This window comes from Sitophilus oryzae, unplaced genomic scaffold (genome assembly GCF_002938485.1).
Source record: "Sitophilus oryzae breed Bouriz unplaced genomic scaffold, Soryzae_2.0 scaffold_860_pilon_pilon, whole genome shotgun sequence".
Classification (NCBI taxonomy): domain Eukaryota; kingdom Metazoa; phylum Arthropoda; class Insecta; order Coleoptera; family Curculionidae; genus Sitophilus; species Sitophilus oryzae.
The window spans coordinates 2,151,524-2,165,073 of record NW_022147484.1 but is presented as its reverse complement, the minus strand read 5'-3'; the positions used below and the strand labels follow the sequence as shown (position 1 = coordinate 2,165,073).

The window sequence follows — 13,550 nt, the reverse complement described above, 5'->3', positions numbered from 1 at the left end:
GGTTTTTTATAAATTCATGAAACAAATTTCGACATTATTCGATGTTTTGATAGAGATCGATATTTTTCAACATCCCTAAAAGTCGAGGATTTTTTTTCACTATAAGCGTCTCCTGGATTCCCTTTCATTCATTTTCTGTTTTTTTTTTCAACCTCTTTTACTCTAAGCCCTCGGGAAAGAAGTAATTACTTTTTATCGATTCGAGTTGCTTTCTTCTCTTATATTTTACTTTTCTTTCTTCGGAGTGAATCGATATAAAGATGTCCCGAAACGAAAACGAAATGCTTTTTATTTATTAAAAATAAACCTCTGTGTTTGAACATTGTTGACGTAGAAATGTTTGGGATAAAGTGGAATTATTTTTATTCCAAAAGATGTAAAATTGGATTTATTTGTCAATAAATACGTATGCTTTCTGGTAGAATGCTAGAAAGCTTTTATAATTTATACCTATACCTTTGTGACGAGTTTATTTCTTTAAAAAAAAGTCTTGAGTATTTCGCCACTGAAACATAGATCTAAAAATAAAAAAAAAAGTTATTATGGTTATTATTCCCAGTAATTAATATACAAGGTAGTACGAATTGTATTCGGGAAACTTTGGCAGCATATTCTGGAGATAAAAATCCGTAAAAAAGTTCGTATAAATTTTTCCTAAAATGGTTCGTTTTGGAGATACAGCAACAGCATGTACAAGTTTCATTTGTATTTCTTTTTTTTTCTAAATAATTTCTCAATTATAGTAGATATGTTACGCTCAATAGTCGAATTCGGGCAATGCCCGAAAAAAATACGCAAATTTAGTTTTAGGAAACGAATATTTCCCAAACCCCAAAAACCAACTAACCAATGAATTAACACCCTCCAAATAACCACGCTAACCAACTCGCCAAATAACTAAACCAATGCAATCAAATCACACTATAAGCAAAAAAAAAAATAATCGAATAAAATTAATTTTTCCGGTTTAGAAAATATTCCTTGGTCCAAAACTAGATTTGCGTATTTTTCTCGGGCATTGCCCGAATTCGACTATTGAGCGTAATAGATATAATAAATAAAAATTGGGTGTTTTTTGACATGAGGAATTTGATTTCGATGTCAATATACTCCAACTTGTAGGGAGCGCCACCTACATTTTTATAACTGTTTAGAAGTGTAATAGCTTTTCGTCTGTACCTGTATAAAACTACCGTTTTAATTTACGCCATTTTTTACGCCAAAAAAAACTCTTGGTAAAAATAGCTACGAGTAACCGTTCTCAAGATATTTGGAATATAACTTATCAATACATGTCATTGTTAACAAAAAATAAACATATGTTGGCTAGATAGTTATTTGGCTGAAATCATAAATCTGGAAACTTTGTATTTATTTCAATGAATCATAATTGTTCCTAGCAAAAATAATGATGAAACAGTTTTTGTTAAACCTTTGGCACACAAACATTTCAAATTTATGATTTGAGTCTATCATAATTAGATTAATAATAACTATCATGATTTATTTTTTGTTGACTTCTTTGACCCTCTTTTGTATATTTATGGTTAACTTTTTCTTGGTATTTGGACTATTTTTAATAATACAATTCGATTAGAATTATAACTTAATCTTTAATAGTTGTCCAAATCACATTTTAATATTTTTGAAGGAACTACATTGAACTTGGAATTCTACGTTCAATATGAATATATCTACGTTCAATGTAGTTCCTTGAAAAAGATCTAAATGAGATCGAAACGTTGGAAAACTATTAAAGATTAAGTTATAGCAAGATAAAATACTAAATCACCGCAATACACCAAAACACTTTTACTTTTACACTGGACTCGCGTTTCGCTATCCATGTTAGCATTATCAGCAGATGATTAAGACTGTAGTCTTAAATCTAAAAACTTCTTGTTTCACCGGAAATGACTAAAACTTTTGATTTTTAAATGACACCCTCGGTATTTTTTTACTTTATTCGATAGAAAATAACACTCTGAATAGAATGACATGTCATATGTCAACTTTTGACATTTTCGCATATGGTTTATGTGAAATTATAACTTGCGGTTCGTAACGAAAATTTGACTCAAAATACCGAGTGTGTGGTATGAAATTATTCGTAAAAAAATGCCTTTCCCAAATATGTTAATGAGCCACCCTCGTTCCATTTGAAAAAATTGAGATATGATTAAAAATACGATTTGGGCATCTTTTAACTAGGACACTAAAAACATTAGACGATCAAATCTATTTTTGCAAGCCCCTTGATTGAAAATTATTGTTTTTAACATAGCCATGACACTCTAGATTGAAATTTAAAATACGATTTTTTATTAAGCAAGAATGTCAAAAGCTGACATATGATATGTCATCCTATTCAGAATGTAATTTTCTATCGAATAAAGTAAAAAATACCGAGGGTGCCATATAAAAATCAAAAGTTGTAGTCATTTCCGCTGATACAGAAAGTGACCAAAAACAATTGAATACGTTAATCAATACTAATTTATATACTACCAAATCACGTTTTTTATCTGGAAAAGTAAAAAAAAATTATATGGGTGAGCCACTTTTGAGACGCACCCGGTATAGAAAATTCCTGGGTATTGAGACGGCTCAAGAAAATTGGAAATCCAATCCCAATCAATCAACCCATATAACAATACAGAAATAATAATAAGCCAAAAAAAATTGGATAATCAGTTATAAATAATAGTAATTTAAATTTATATATTTTTCACCTAGCCCCCGTATAATGCATAAATTTGCCTTTCAACAAATCGCTTATTCAAATACGAATAGGATACGGACCGCAGAACAAGTTGTTTTATACAATTGAAACCCGTACATTTTGCATAACATTATCCTACAAAAGTATTCGTGGTATTTGACATGCCCTCTTAATACAACATTATAATTTATTTCAATAATAATGCCAGACAGAGAAGAAAAAATAGAAAAAGACGTAACAATTACGTTGACCTACAATCGAAGCTTAATTAATTTATAATAGACTGGGGAACTGGCAGTAGAGGTGTCATAATATTAATCATATCTTTAATTATTAAATAACAACCCGGTTTTACATAATTAATAATAATAAATGATAAAAAATGGGTTTTTAATGGAACCGGACTCGATAAATATTCAAACAGAAGGTCAATGTATTTCATTGTTGCTGGTGCGCATTCAATCTTTATTCGATTGAATACATATCACAGATAATAATAGATTTTGGGAATAAACACACAAATTGTACATAGTTAAGAAAAACTTAAAAACAAAACGCGATAAAAATTGACTTAAACTTAACTCATCGGCACGAAAAACGGGCCCCTTAAAAAATTTTCTCTTAGTATCTCTTTCTAAATTAAAAATGAAATAATTCCCATCTGTCAATTATAAGAGGAAAAAATGTTGATATTTTAGTTTAAGTTTGGAACACCCGGTGGAGTACGTTAACAAAGCAAAGAATGTAAAAATTATTTTAACATCTAGGTGTTATCTTTTATGTTTATAACATAACTTTCCAATGACAGTGACATTACAAAAACAGTAAGTAAACACTATTTTATAAGTGTGTTGATGACTCAAAATCAATGCTAAAATTGCTGTAGATCGTTATCGTTACTGTCCTATTTAAAAGGGAATAAATCCAATAAAAATAAAGATATTGAGATGAATCAAAAAATAAACTATCGAGAAAAGATACGCCTAGATAATTTACAGATAAATTTTTAAACTCCTTGCATTGCTAATATATTCCACAGGGTGTTTGAAACTTTCACCAAAATATCAACATTTTGTTTTCCCTCGTGTAACTGACAAAAGGTAACTTTAATTTTTAATTTAGGAAGAGACACTAAAAAGCCAAATAATTTAGCTACAAATTGCTTAAAAATCATCAAAATCGGCCATCTAGAACAAAATATATTAAACTTCTAAAATACTTATTTTATTACAATGACTAAAACTGCACATGTTAAATATGTCTATTTTTTTTAAATTTTCACAACATACCTAGAAGTTAATACTCATTATTATTAATGAGCGAAGTTCATGTATTTCTTGTTATACTTATTTATATTTAAAAATTATACAGAATGAAAATGTACAAGTTATTCAAAACTGAAGTTGCCATAATTATTTCCCGATTGACATTTAATGAAGTGTTGCCAGAGTGTGTTGAAATTCCAAACCAAGGCTACAAAAGTGGTTAATACGCAATCAAAACACGCTTGTAGTGTGATTTGATTGCACTGGTTTTACTCTTTTTAGTTGGTTTGGTTTTTATTTATTTTTGTTTGTTTTTTATACTGATTGATTTTCTTTATATTTGTTTGTGATAAATGTATATAGTAAATGTAGAGTTTAGGTTAAATAGGGAAATGAAACTATATAACAGCAAACTAAATACTACCGAAAGTGCGCGTTACATAACGGCAACACTGCCTAACCTTGTCATAATTTGGCGGTGTCACCTGTCAAAATAAGTATGTTTTGTAGTCAAAATTCATTCGCAACGTCAGATAATACCAAAATATTCATATTTTAAAAAATACGTGATAATACGCAAATTCTATTATTGAAAATTACTTATTGAAACTGGTATTTGTGGTCGGTATTTTTGTTTTTTATATTTTCGAAGAGCAGTTTTCATCAGGGGTCCTAAATTTTGTTCTAGTGGACCGATTTTGTTAACTTTCTAAGCAATATGTAGCTAAATTATTTGACTTTTAAAAATTAAAATTCTCATGCGTCTATATAACACAAAGGAAATCAAAATTTCTATTTTGGCGAAAGTTTGAAACACTCTGTATAGTTTAACAATGTCAGAAATTTAAAAACCATTTTATCATCATGGTGTATTTTCGTGATAGTTTGTTTTTTGGTTCATCTCAATATCTTTTTTATAGGAGATATTCGTTTTTTAAAAAGACAGTGAAGAAACAAATTTAGCTTTCGACATACTACCTATGAAATAGTTTTTATTGATTTTGTAATGTCACTGTCAGTGAAAAGAATTACTTACATCAATATTACTTGTGTTGGTAATTCTAGCAGAAATGGTTTTAAGTCTTGAAGTTGTACAGTTTGCTTTTTTATTAGAGTAGAGATCAATTTCTGAACTTGAAACTATCTCTGCTACACTGTAAAAGTTCTGAAGTGTTTGATCACATCGGTGTGTTGATTAGAACCAAAAGCAAGGGCATGTTTTTAATATTAAAACTGCTACGTATTCTTCAAAAGCGAATCTCTCCATTAAAAATAAAACTAATGAGATGACACAAATAACCTATCAAGAAAAAAGTATGTACCTTAATGATGAATACGACTCCACAGGATGTTTCAAACTTTCGCCAAAATATATTTCACCATACAGTTTGTTTTCCCTGGTATAATAGAGAAATAAAACATCAACTTTTAATTAAAAAGTGCTAAACGCCAAATATATTGCCTGTATACAGGGTGGTCCGAATTGTATTCCGGAAACTTCGGCAGTATATTCTGCAGATAAAAATAAGTAAAAAGGTTCGTATAAATGTATGTACTAAAATGCTTAGTTTCGGAGATACAGGGTGTAGAAGTTTCGTTTTTATTTCGATTTTTTTCCAAATAATTTCTGAAGTAACGCCAATATTTCGATGAAAATTGGTGTCTGGGAGTTTTTTGACATGAGAAATTTGATTTTGATGTCAATATGACTCCTACTAGTAGAGGGCGCCACTTACATGTTTTCTAACTGGTTTGAAGAATAATAACTTTTCGTCCGTACCTGTATAAAACTAATGCGTAAAAAATATACATTTACGGCGTTTTTTACGTGAAAAAGGTCTCTTAGTAAAAATCGCTACGAGTAATGGTTTTCGAGATATTTCGAATCGAAATTATCAATACCTGTCATCATTGACATAAATTAAACATGTTGATTATTTCCATTTTAAATATCGTAAGAACTGTTGCTCGTAGCAATTTTTACAAAGAGATATTTTTTACGTAAAAAGTCACAGAGATGTATATTTTTTCGCTCGCTGGATTTATACAGGTATGGACAAAAAGTTATTAGGCTTCAAAACAGTAAAAACACATGTATGTGGCGCCCTCTACTAGTAGGAGTCATATTGACATCAAAATCAAATTTCCGTCAAAAAACTCCCTGGCACCAATGTTCTTCCAAATATTGACTTTACTTCAGAAATTATTTGGAAAAAATCGAAATAAAAATGAAATTTCTACACCCTGTATCTCTGCGAAACTAAGCATTTTAGGACATACATTTATACGAACTTTTTTACTTATTTTTATTTTTTATCTGCAGAATAAGTTGGCCGAAGTTTCCGGAACACAGTTCGGACCACCCTGTATATGTTGGGTCAAAATAAATCATAGTGTATACATGGTTAGTCTATTTTTGATAGAGGTCTATGGTTACAGCTGTCTACAAACAATATTTTTAGCTGAAAGGAAAACCTACACACGCAATGCTATTATGATCGGTTTTTGAACATTATAAAACATGAAACTAATCGACCATTCGTTAATAACAACAGGAAACCTGACAAAACAAGCGATATATTATATCACTGCGGATACGTCAAGATTTCATAACGGCACTATGGCTGCAAGAGAGCCGATATAATCGGTCGGGATTGTCACTCTGATATGGCCCGTATGTTATTGTGAAATATATCTGTTATTCAAGTTGTATAACAGCAAAACGTACACCCATTTGTTATGTTACACCGGTAATTTTGCATGGTTTTATTAGCGTGCGGGCATTAAATTTTAATTGTACGCGATGGGCAATACCTCTTTCAGAGTTTATTGTTAATAAGGAAATTGCGCTCGTAGTTTAACGATCTTTGTGTTATGCATTCATTGTTAAAAGTAAGTTTTATGGTTTCTTTTATTATACTACTTATTAAAACCGTACTAAAAGCTAGGAAGTAAGAATAATGGAAAATATATATAAACCATCTGTTTAATTACGCAATAAAATATACATACATAAATATATTTCATTTTAAACATTCTAATTTCTAATACTTATACCTATGCATGTAAAAAATCAAATAAATTACTTTAAATTAAATGTTCTCAATATGCAATCACTAGAAGAACTACAGTCTTTTGGTTCAATCTCATTACACAGAAAAAAACAATGTCATAAATTGAGTATATGAATATCATCAAACTTGTTTTCAACTAAATCAAACTTGATCAAACTAAATTTAAAAGCATCATTCCATTTTGTCAAAAAATATCTTTATTTTAATTTGATGAAATTATTATTAAAGTTTCCATTTACAAAAATTGTATTACTCCCAAAGCAGGCAATTTTTATTTTAAATTTAACTTAATTTTCAAATAAAATTATAGAATCTTTATATAAATAATGATTTATTCTATTTAAATATAATAAAAAAGAATTCTTGCCACTTAACTGCTGATACAGAAATTTAATTCTACGCTGTGTTTGTCATAATGTGGATCAACCTGCTCTCACTACCGGTTTCGGAGCCCTACTCCATCATCAGGTGAGCTTGGGCAGATCCACAAAATGACAACCACAGCGCAGAGTATTTAATTCCGACTTGTGGGAAAGTATCGATTAGATATTAAGTCCCGAACGGGAGATAGCGGCCTGCGTGCAATGGTAGTACTTTTGTACCACCGAGGCGCAAATATCGATACTAAAAGGATGGTAAAAGGCTTTTTTTCAGGCAAGCCAAATTATAAAATAGAAAACAAATTACTTGCACTATAGGTATATAATAAAATGATATAAGGATTCTTGACACTTAACTGCTGATATAGAAATTTAATTCTACGCTGTGTTTGTCATAATTCTACGCTGTGGTTGTCATTTTGTGGATCTGCCCAAGCTCACCTGATGATGGAGTAGGGCTCCGAAACCGGTAGTAAGAGCAGGTTGATCCACATTATGACAAACACAGCGTAGAATTAAATTTCTATATCAGCAGTTAAGTGGCAAGAATCCTTATATAATTTTATTATATACCTATACTGCAAGAAATTTGTTTTCTATTTTGTAAATGGCGTCTAGAGATTGGTCTCGCCAAAATTATTATCGATTGTCATTCCCAAGCCGTCTTTGACGCCATTTTTTTCGATCATATGGTATTTGTAGTAATAAAACTATGGTACAGATATTAATTTTAGAATTAGGAAGAATACTCCCGAGGAAGTAACATGAACTAAGGAACTAAGGAAGTATCCCGAAACTACCTAATATTATATTATTTTAATTAGTTATTATTATTTCAAAAATCCCACGCTTAAAAAACTTTAATAGTACAAACAAAGATACTTAAATTAAGACTAAATATTCAAAAATTATACAGGCATATTATTAAGTCAATTCGAAAATCAATAAATTGTATTAAAATAATATTGATTAGCAAGTATTAAAATTAATTTGACAATTTACATCATAGTACCTACTTTCCTATGTAATTTAGTAAAATTAGTAACATTAATATTACGCTAAACCGTGTTTTATATGTCATTAAAATAATTGAGATAATTGTGTTTTAATTTGCTGTTTTCATTTAATATAGCAATTTTCAGTTGATTGCTAGCACCATATATTTATTTTTTCTGTATAAATAAGTTAAAATTTATCTGTGTCAAATTATTTAAAATTATTATTCGAAATTATACCAGAAAATATAGTATTTGTCTATAATTTATATTATTACAAAAATTAATTTAAAAAGAAGCATTTTACTTACAGCTTGACAAATGTAAGCTGGCACCTGAAACAAATAAAAATTAAAATTAAAGTTAGGAATTATAACATTATAATTTATCTAAAGTTAAAGCAGTATATAAAATATGACCACAAAAGCAAACATTAATAAATCAAAAATTATTTAATTTAATTATACAGACATGCCTATCCAATCGCTGACATGTATGTATATTATTAGATTAGAGGGGAAGTAAAACACTTTTGGCTTTTTAATGTTTCGTGATATATTTTTTTCTACAAATGGTGGTGGCAAATTTTAAAATATCCAAATATTAACTCCCCTGTTGATTTTACACTGAACTCGTAAATAGGTTTTTTAAAGGTCGGCGTATGCTGAATACAAATGCTCAATTAGAATAATTTTGAGTGAGCCCATTTTAACTAATATAAGATAATCTATTTTTAAATTAAAACTGAACGCGTACCATAAGTTGTCAACCTACGATTTTTTTATTGTCAAATGTAACTTGTGTAACTTGTGTAGTATAAATGTTATGGTTAAGGTCCGATGTCCGGTTAATGTCGACATTACCCGGTTAATCTCGAGAATAACACACGACAAACAATCAAAAACATAACCTAACCCAAACATTAACATGTTAATGTCGACATTAACCGGACATCGGACTTTAACCGTAACATAAACGTTCATACACTACTGTGTTATAGTAACTAGAATTAATGCCCGGAAATGCAGTTTTGTAATTTAAATCATGTTATAACAAGGCAAAAGTCTAAAGCTTCATTCAGAACCTCGCAATTAGTAGAATAAATTAGTGGTTTCAATTACACTTTTAGTTTACGATCATTCACAATGTTTAAAAAACACAAATAAAAATTAATAGAAAATCCTAGCAACAGCTTGCGTTAGTTAGTTATATCCACAGAGAAAGCCTAAAATTTAGCTTATAAAACAATCAACTTTTGATTTTTAACCACAATTTCTCTTGACTGAAGATAATCAAAAGCCAAAATGACATTTGTCGCAAATTTTGAAGTATTAGTTAAAAGTCTGATACCTTTTTCTACTAATTGGGAATGTCTACCACTAATTTTGACGTTCTGAATGCTTACATTCAAGTTAAAGCATGGCTGGGAAACTTAAATGGAAATGACAGTTCATTAAAAATAGTTTGTCCTCCAAGATGCAGAGGCGCAAACTATTAAAACTGTCAATATCAACAATGCAAATGTCAATATCTGACAATAAAATTTGATTTTTAACTGACACGAGACATTCAGAGACGCTTTTGTTGTGATTTTACGGTTTGATTTCGTTTTGATTTGTCGATTTATTGTAAAATTAAATTCCTGTTTGATTTTTTGCCAGTATTCTGTTTTAGACAATGTTTTTTAAAAATGATGGGACAATTTGTGTTTTGTATAGACTCTTAGTTATTTTTTATCATGGAGTTTAATTGTTGTACACCAGGTTTCCGAAGGATACAATGGTAAGTAAATTAAATATATCTACTTACAGCTATAGATTTTTTAAATTAGTACTGCTAATAAATGCTACTTGCTGAGCAGTTATTTAATTTTTTGAGGTGGCTTTATCCTGACGAAAGTTCAAACTGTCGAAACTTTCGTGTAGTTTCGGGAGCGGTCGTGTGGAGCCGACTGTAAACCGCCTAAACTCCTCCTTTCTTCGTTTAAGATATGGCTAGGCCGAAACAGAATAAAAACGTGTTCTTCTTTCAAAATTTTGGGCAAATAGACAAAAATTTGACGTTTATCCCTAGATCATATATAGAAATACATTTTTAAGATATTTGTATATAAATTATATATGATCTAGAAATTTATCATGTGACGAGCAGATTTTATTCAAATATTAAATTAATTTTTAATAGCATATGTAATAGTTAATATCTTTTATGGGTAATTACCCTTTTATGTAAATATTTTTTAATAATGAATAATTTTGAATGTAACATTGATTTTTGATTTAGTGCTGGTTGATTTATGATGTTTTCCTAATGTTTTCCGTCAAAGGAAATTAATATTTTTGAATTAGTTTTCAGCGGAGGGCTTTAGTAAAAAATTCGAACCTTAGTAACTGTTTTCTTTTTGCCAAAAAGTTAGATATTTTTTTATGTTAGAAGTTATAACTTAATTGGGCATTGGGCATCAAAATAAACATGTGAATATCTTGACTTGGTGTTTGTTGTCTACTTTAAGTGGTACTGAATTTATTAAAATAAACGTTGTTTTCTTTCGTTTGAACAAAATACTGGTCCTACACCAGTGTAATAACAAAGACATCTAAATTTTAGCCGAACACACGCTGACCATTTTATAATCTGATTTGGTCGATTTATGATAGAATTGCAGGAATTGTATAACCTTCAACGAAATCAGCTAAGAAGTATTTAAAATATTAAGACAAAACCTTAGAGGGAAAAAATAAAAGGCAAACCTCATTTTTAAAAGAATTTAATATATTCCAAAAAAAATATTTTAACGCCACATGATGTAACACAAAAAGTAGGTAAACATCAGTTATAAAAAAACATTAGAAATTTATACAGTATCCTTTAAGCTAGGCTCACGTTTTTAAAAGGGTCCTATTTTCAAAGTGAAGTAATGTAATTTTGATCCTGATTTATAAACAATATTATTTCAATGAAACTTTTGCTTTTAATTTTCCTGTCATGCTGGTAATTGCTTTGGATTTGTATTAACATTTTCAGGGTTAGAGTTCAGTATAGTTTGATGTTGAAACCCTTTCTAATACAATCTCAGCTTCAGGTTTACATACTATTCATACGCTGTAGATTTTTGACCTAAAAGAATCACTAAATATAAAAAAAAAACTATGGGGAAAAAGTGTTTATCATAAGCCTTACTTTTGCTTTGATAAGGATATGGCCTGCAACTTTGAGGCTTCCATAATCACTAACAAAGTTTTGCTTTAAAATATTTGAACACACGCCTTTTATATCCTTTTAATTTCTGGAAATTTGTAAGAATTCATGGTGAACACTATACTAATAACTTCCGTGTTTCTTATATCTTTGAAAACTCGACTGGGCAGTCTGGGCTAGCATTTAAAATAAATAACAAAATTAAGAGCTTCTATTTTCTATGTTATTCACAAGTTAAATTTTTGGTTTGTACCGATTCCGTATTTCTAGGCTTTCAGGTTCTAATTTTGCAATATAATTTTACATTTTAAAGTATTTTAAGTTTATATTTCCACCAAAAACAAATTGTTGACTTTTGTTTAGAATTTAAAATACAAATAGCGAGGGGAGGAGCCGAGATTCGATAACTTCCAATCGGGACCATTCGGTTTACCGTTCGCCTGCGTTCGGGTTTTCGATAACTTGGGCTTTCGAGAGTTTATGGTTCTCCCAATTTTTTTACGGTGCATGTAAGGAATTAAGGACGCGCGTTGCGTTATATTAGTATGATCAGCAGATGATTAAATTTAATTTAATTTGTTTTTATTATTTCAGGTCTCAAACGGAAACAAACTGGGAATCTTGCCTACGCCAAAATTATATAGCCGTTACAATTCACTTCAAAATGAGGAAAATTATGTAAAACTGCCTGCTATTTGCTGAAAACCGCCAAAGATTAAATTATAACTGTAACAACTTAATATATACTATTACTAGTCTCTTTAATATTTTTTTTAATTAATATCCGACATATAAGAACACTTTGTATGCTTTTAATTAAGTTGATTTATCGTTTATAATATGTTCGACCCTTTGAATAAGAAGACTAAGGAAGGAGCATATCAAAAATCTATAGGTACACCGCGATGGGCCTCAAATATGGCCGACTTAAATTCCGGTTTATCAGTGCCGTTCTAATTTTATTTAAAAAATGTAAAACTATGATGTAGGGTAGACTCAATAATTTGTTATTTTATTTTACGTTGTAAATAAATGTTGGTAGTTATTAAAATTGTTATAAAAATATATAATTCTAATAAAAATAGATGTTATAATAAGTATTTATTAACACAAACATCCGATACGCTACTGAAGCAGGTAAGTCAAATTAACGTATCAAAATTCTTTGACATCTGATCAACAAGACTGTCATCAGATTACTGATGACAAGTAGTAAATAAAAGCTAAAATGCAAGAAAATATATAATTTAGTTAATTTAAGTGAATTTCATAAATGATCGGTTTACTACACGTATGTATATTATATAGTCACTTACTATCGAAAAGTTGTTCCATTATTTCACTCAATTTTTGCCGAGATCTACCGCACGCTACACAACCAACTATTTTAGAGTCTTTTTCGATAAATCGCGATAATGTCACTGTTAATTTAAGTTCTGCCACAATTTCCATCTAGATTTACTACCTTTATACAACTATCAGTAGTAGAATAAATAATAAATAACATAAAATAAGCTCCGTAAAGACTGACAAATCCACAAAATTTCAAATCAAATTCAAATGTGTCAAATGAATCGTCAAACAGAACTGTCAAAGATCCCCACCCTAGAGAGCTTTTTCCGCCCACCATGCATGAATACATGGATAGCATTATGCTCCTTCCTTAGTCTTCTTATTCAAAGGTTCGACCTAATTAAAAGCACACAAAGTGTTCTTACATGTATGTCTAAATTTCTTTTAAATTAACTAAAACAAACCCCCCTTCCCCGCATCGCTCTCTTCCCTTAGTATTTCTTCCTCCGACTACCAGAGGCGCCCTTGTATAATAAAACTGAAATGTATTATAAGTTGCCTATCTATTTAATATTATAAGTCTATTATCTATGAATTAAAGGAACAAACTTCTACGCTAACTG

General features: G+C 29.8%; 1 protein-coding gene across 5 annotated transcripts in view; it reads right to left on the bottom strand.

The window, feature by feature from the left end:
* LOC115890324 (zinc finger protein 608) overlaps window positions 1–13,550 on the bottom strand; it is a 265,426-nt gene that overhangs the window by 178,092 nt on the left and 73,784 nt on the right. For all 5 annotated transcript variants that reach the window (XM_030910499.1, XM_030910501.1, XM_030910500.1 and 2 more), the window contains one exon: window positions 8,748–8,771. The gene's annotated coding sequence lies outside the window, so the exon portion shown is untranslated. The remainder of the gene's footprint in view (window positions 1–8,747; window positions 8,772–13,550) is intronic.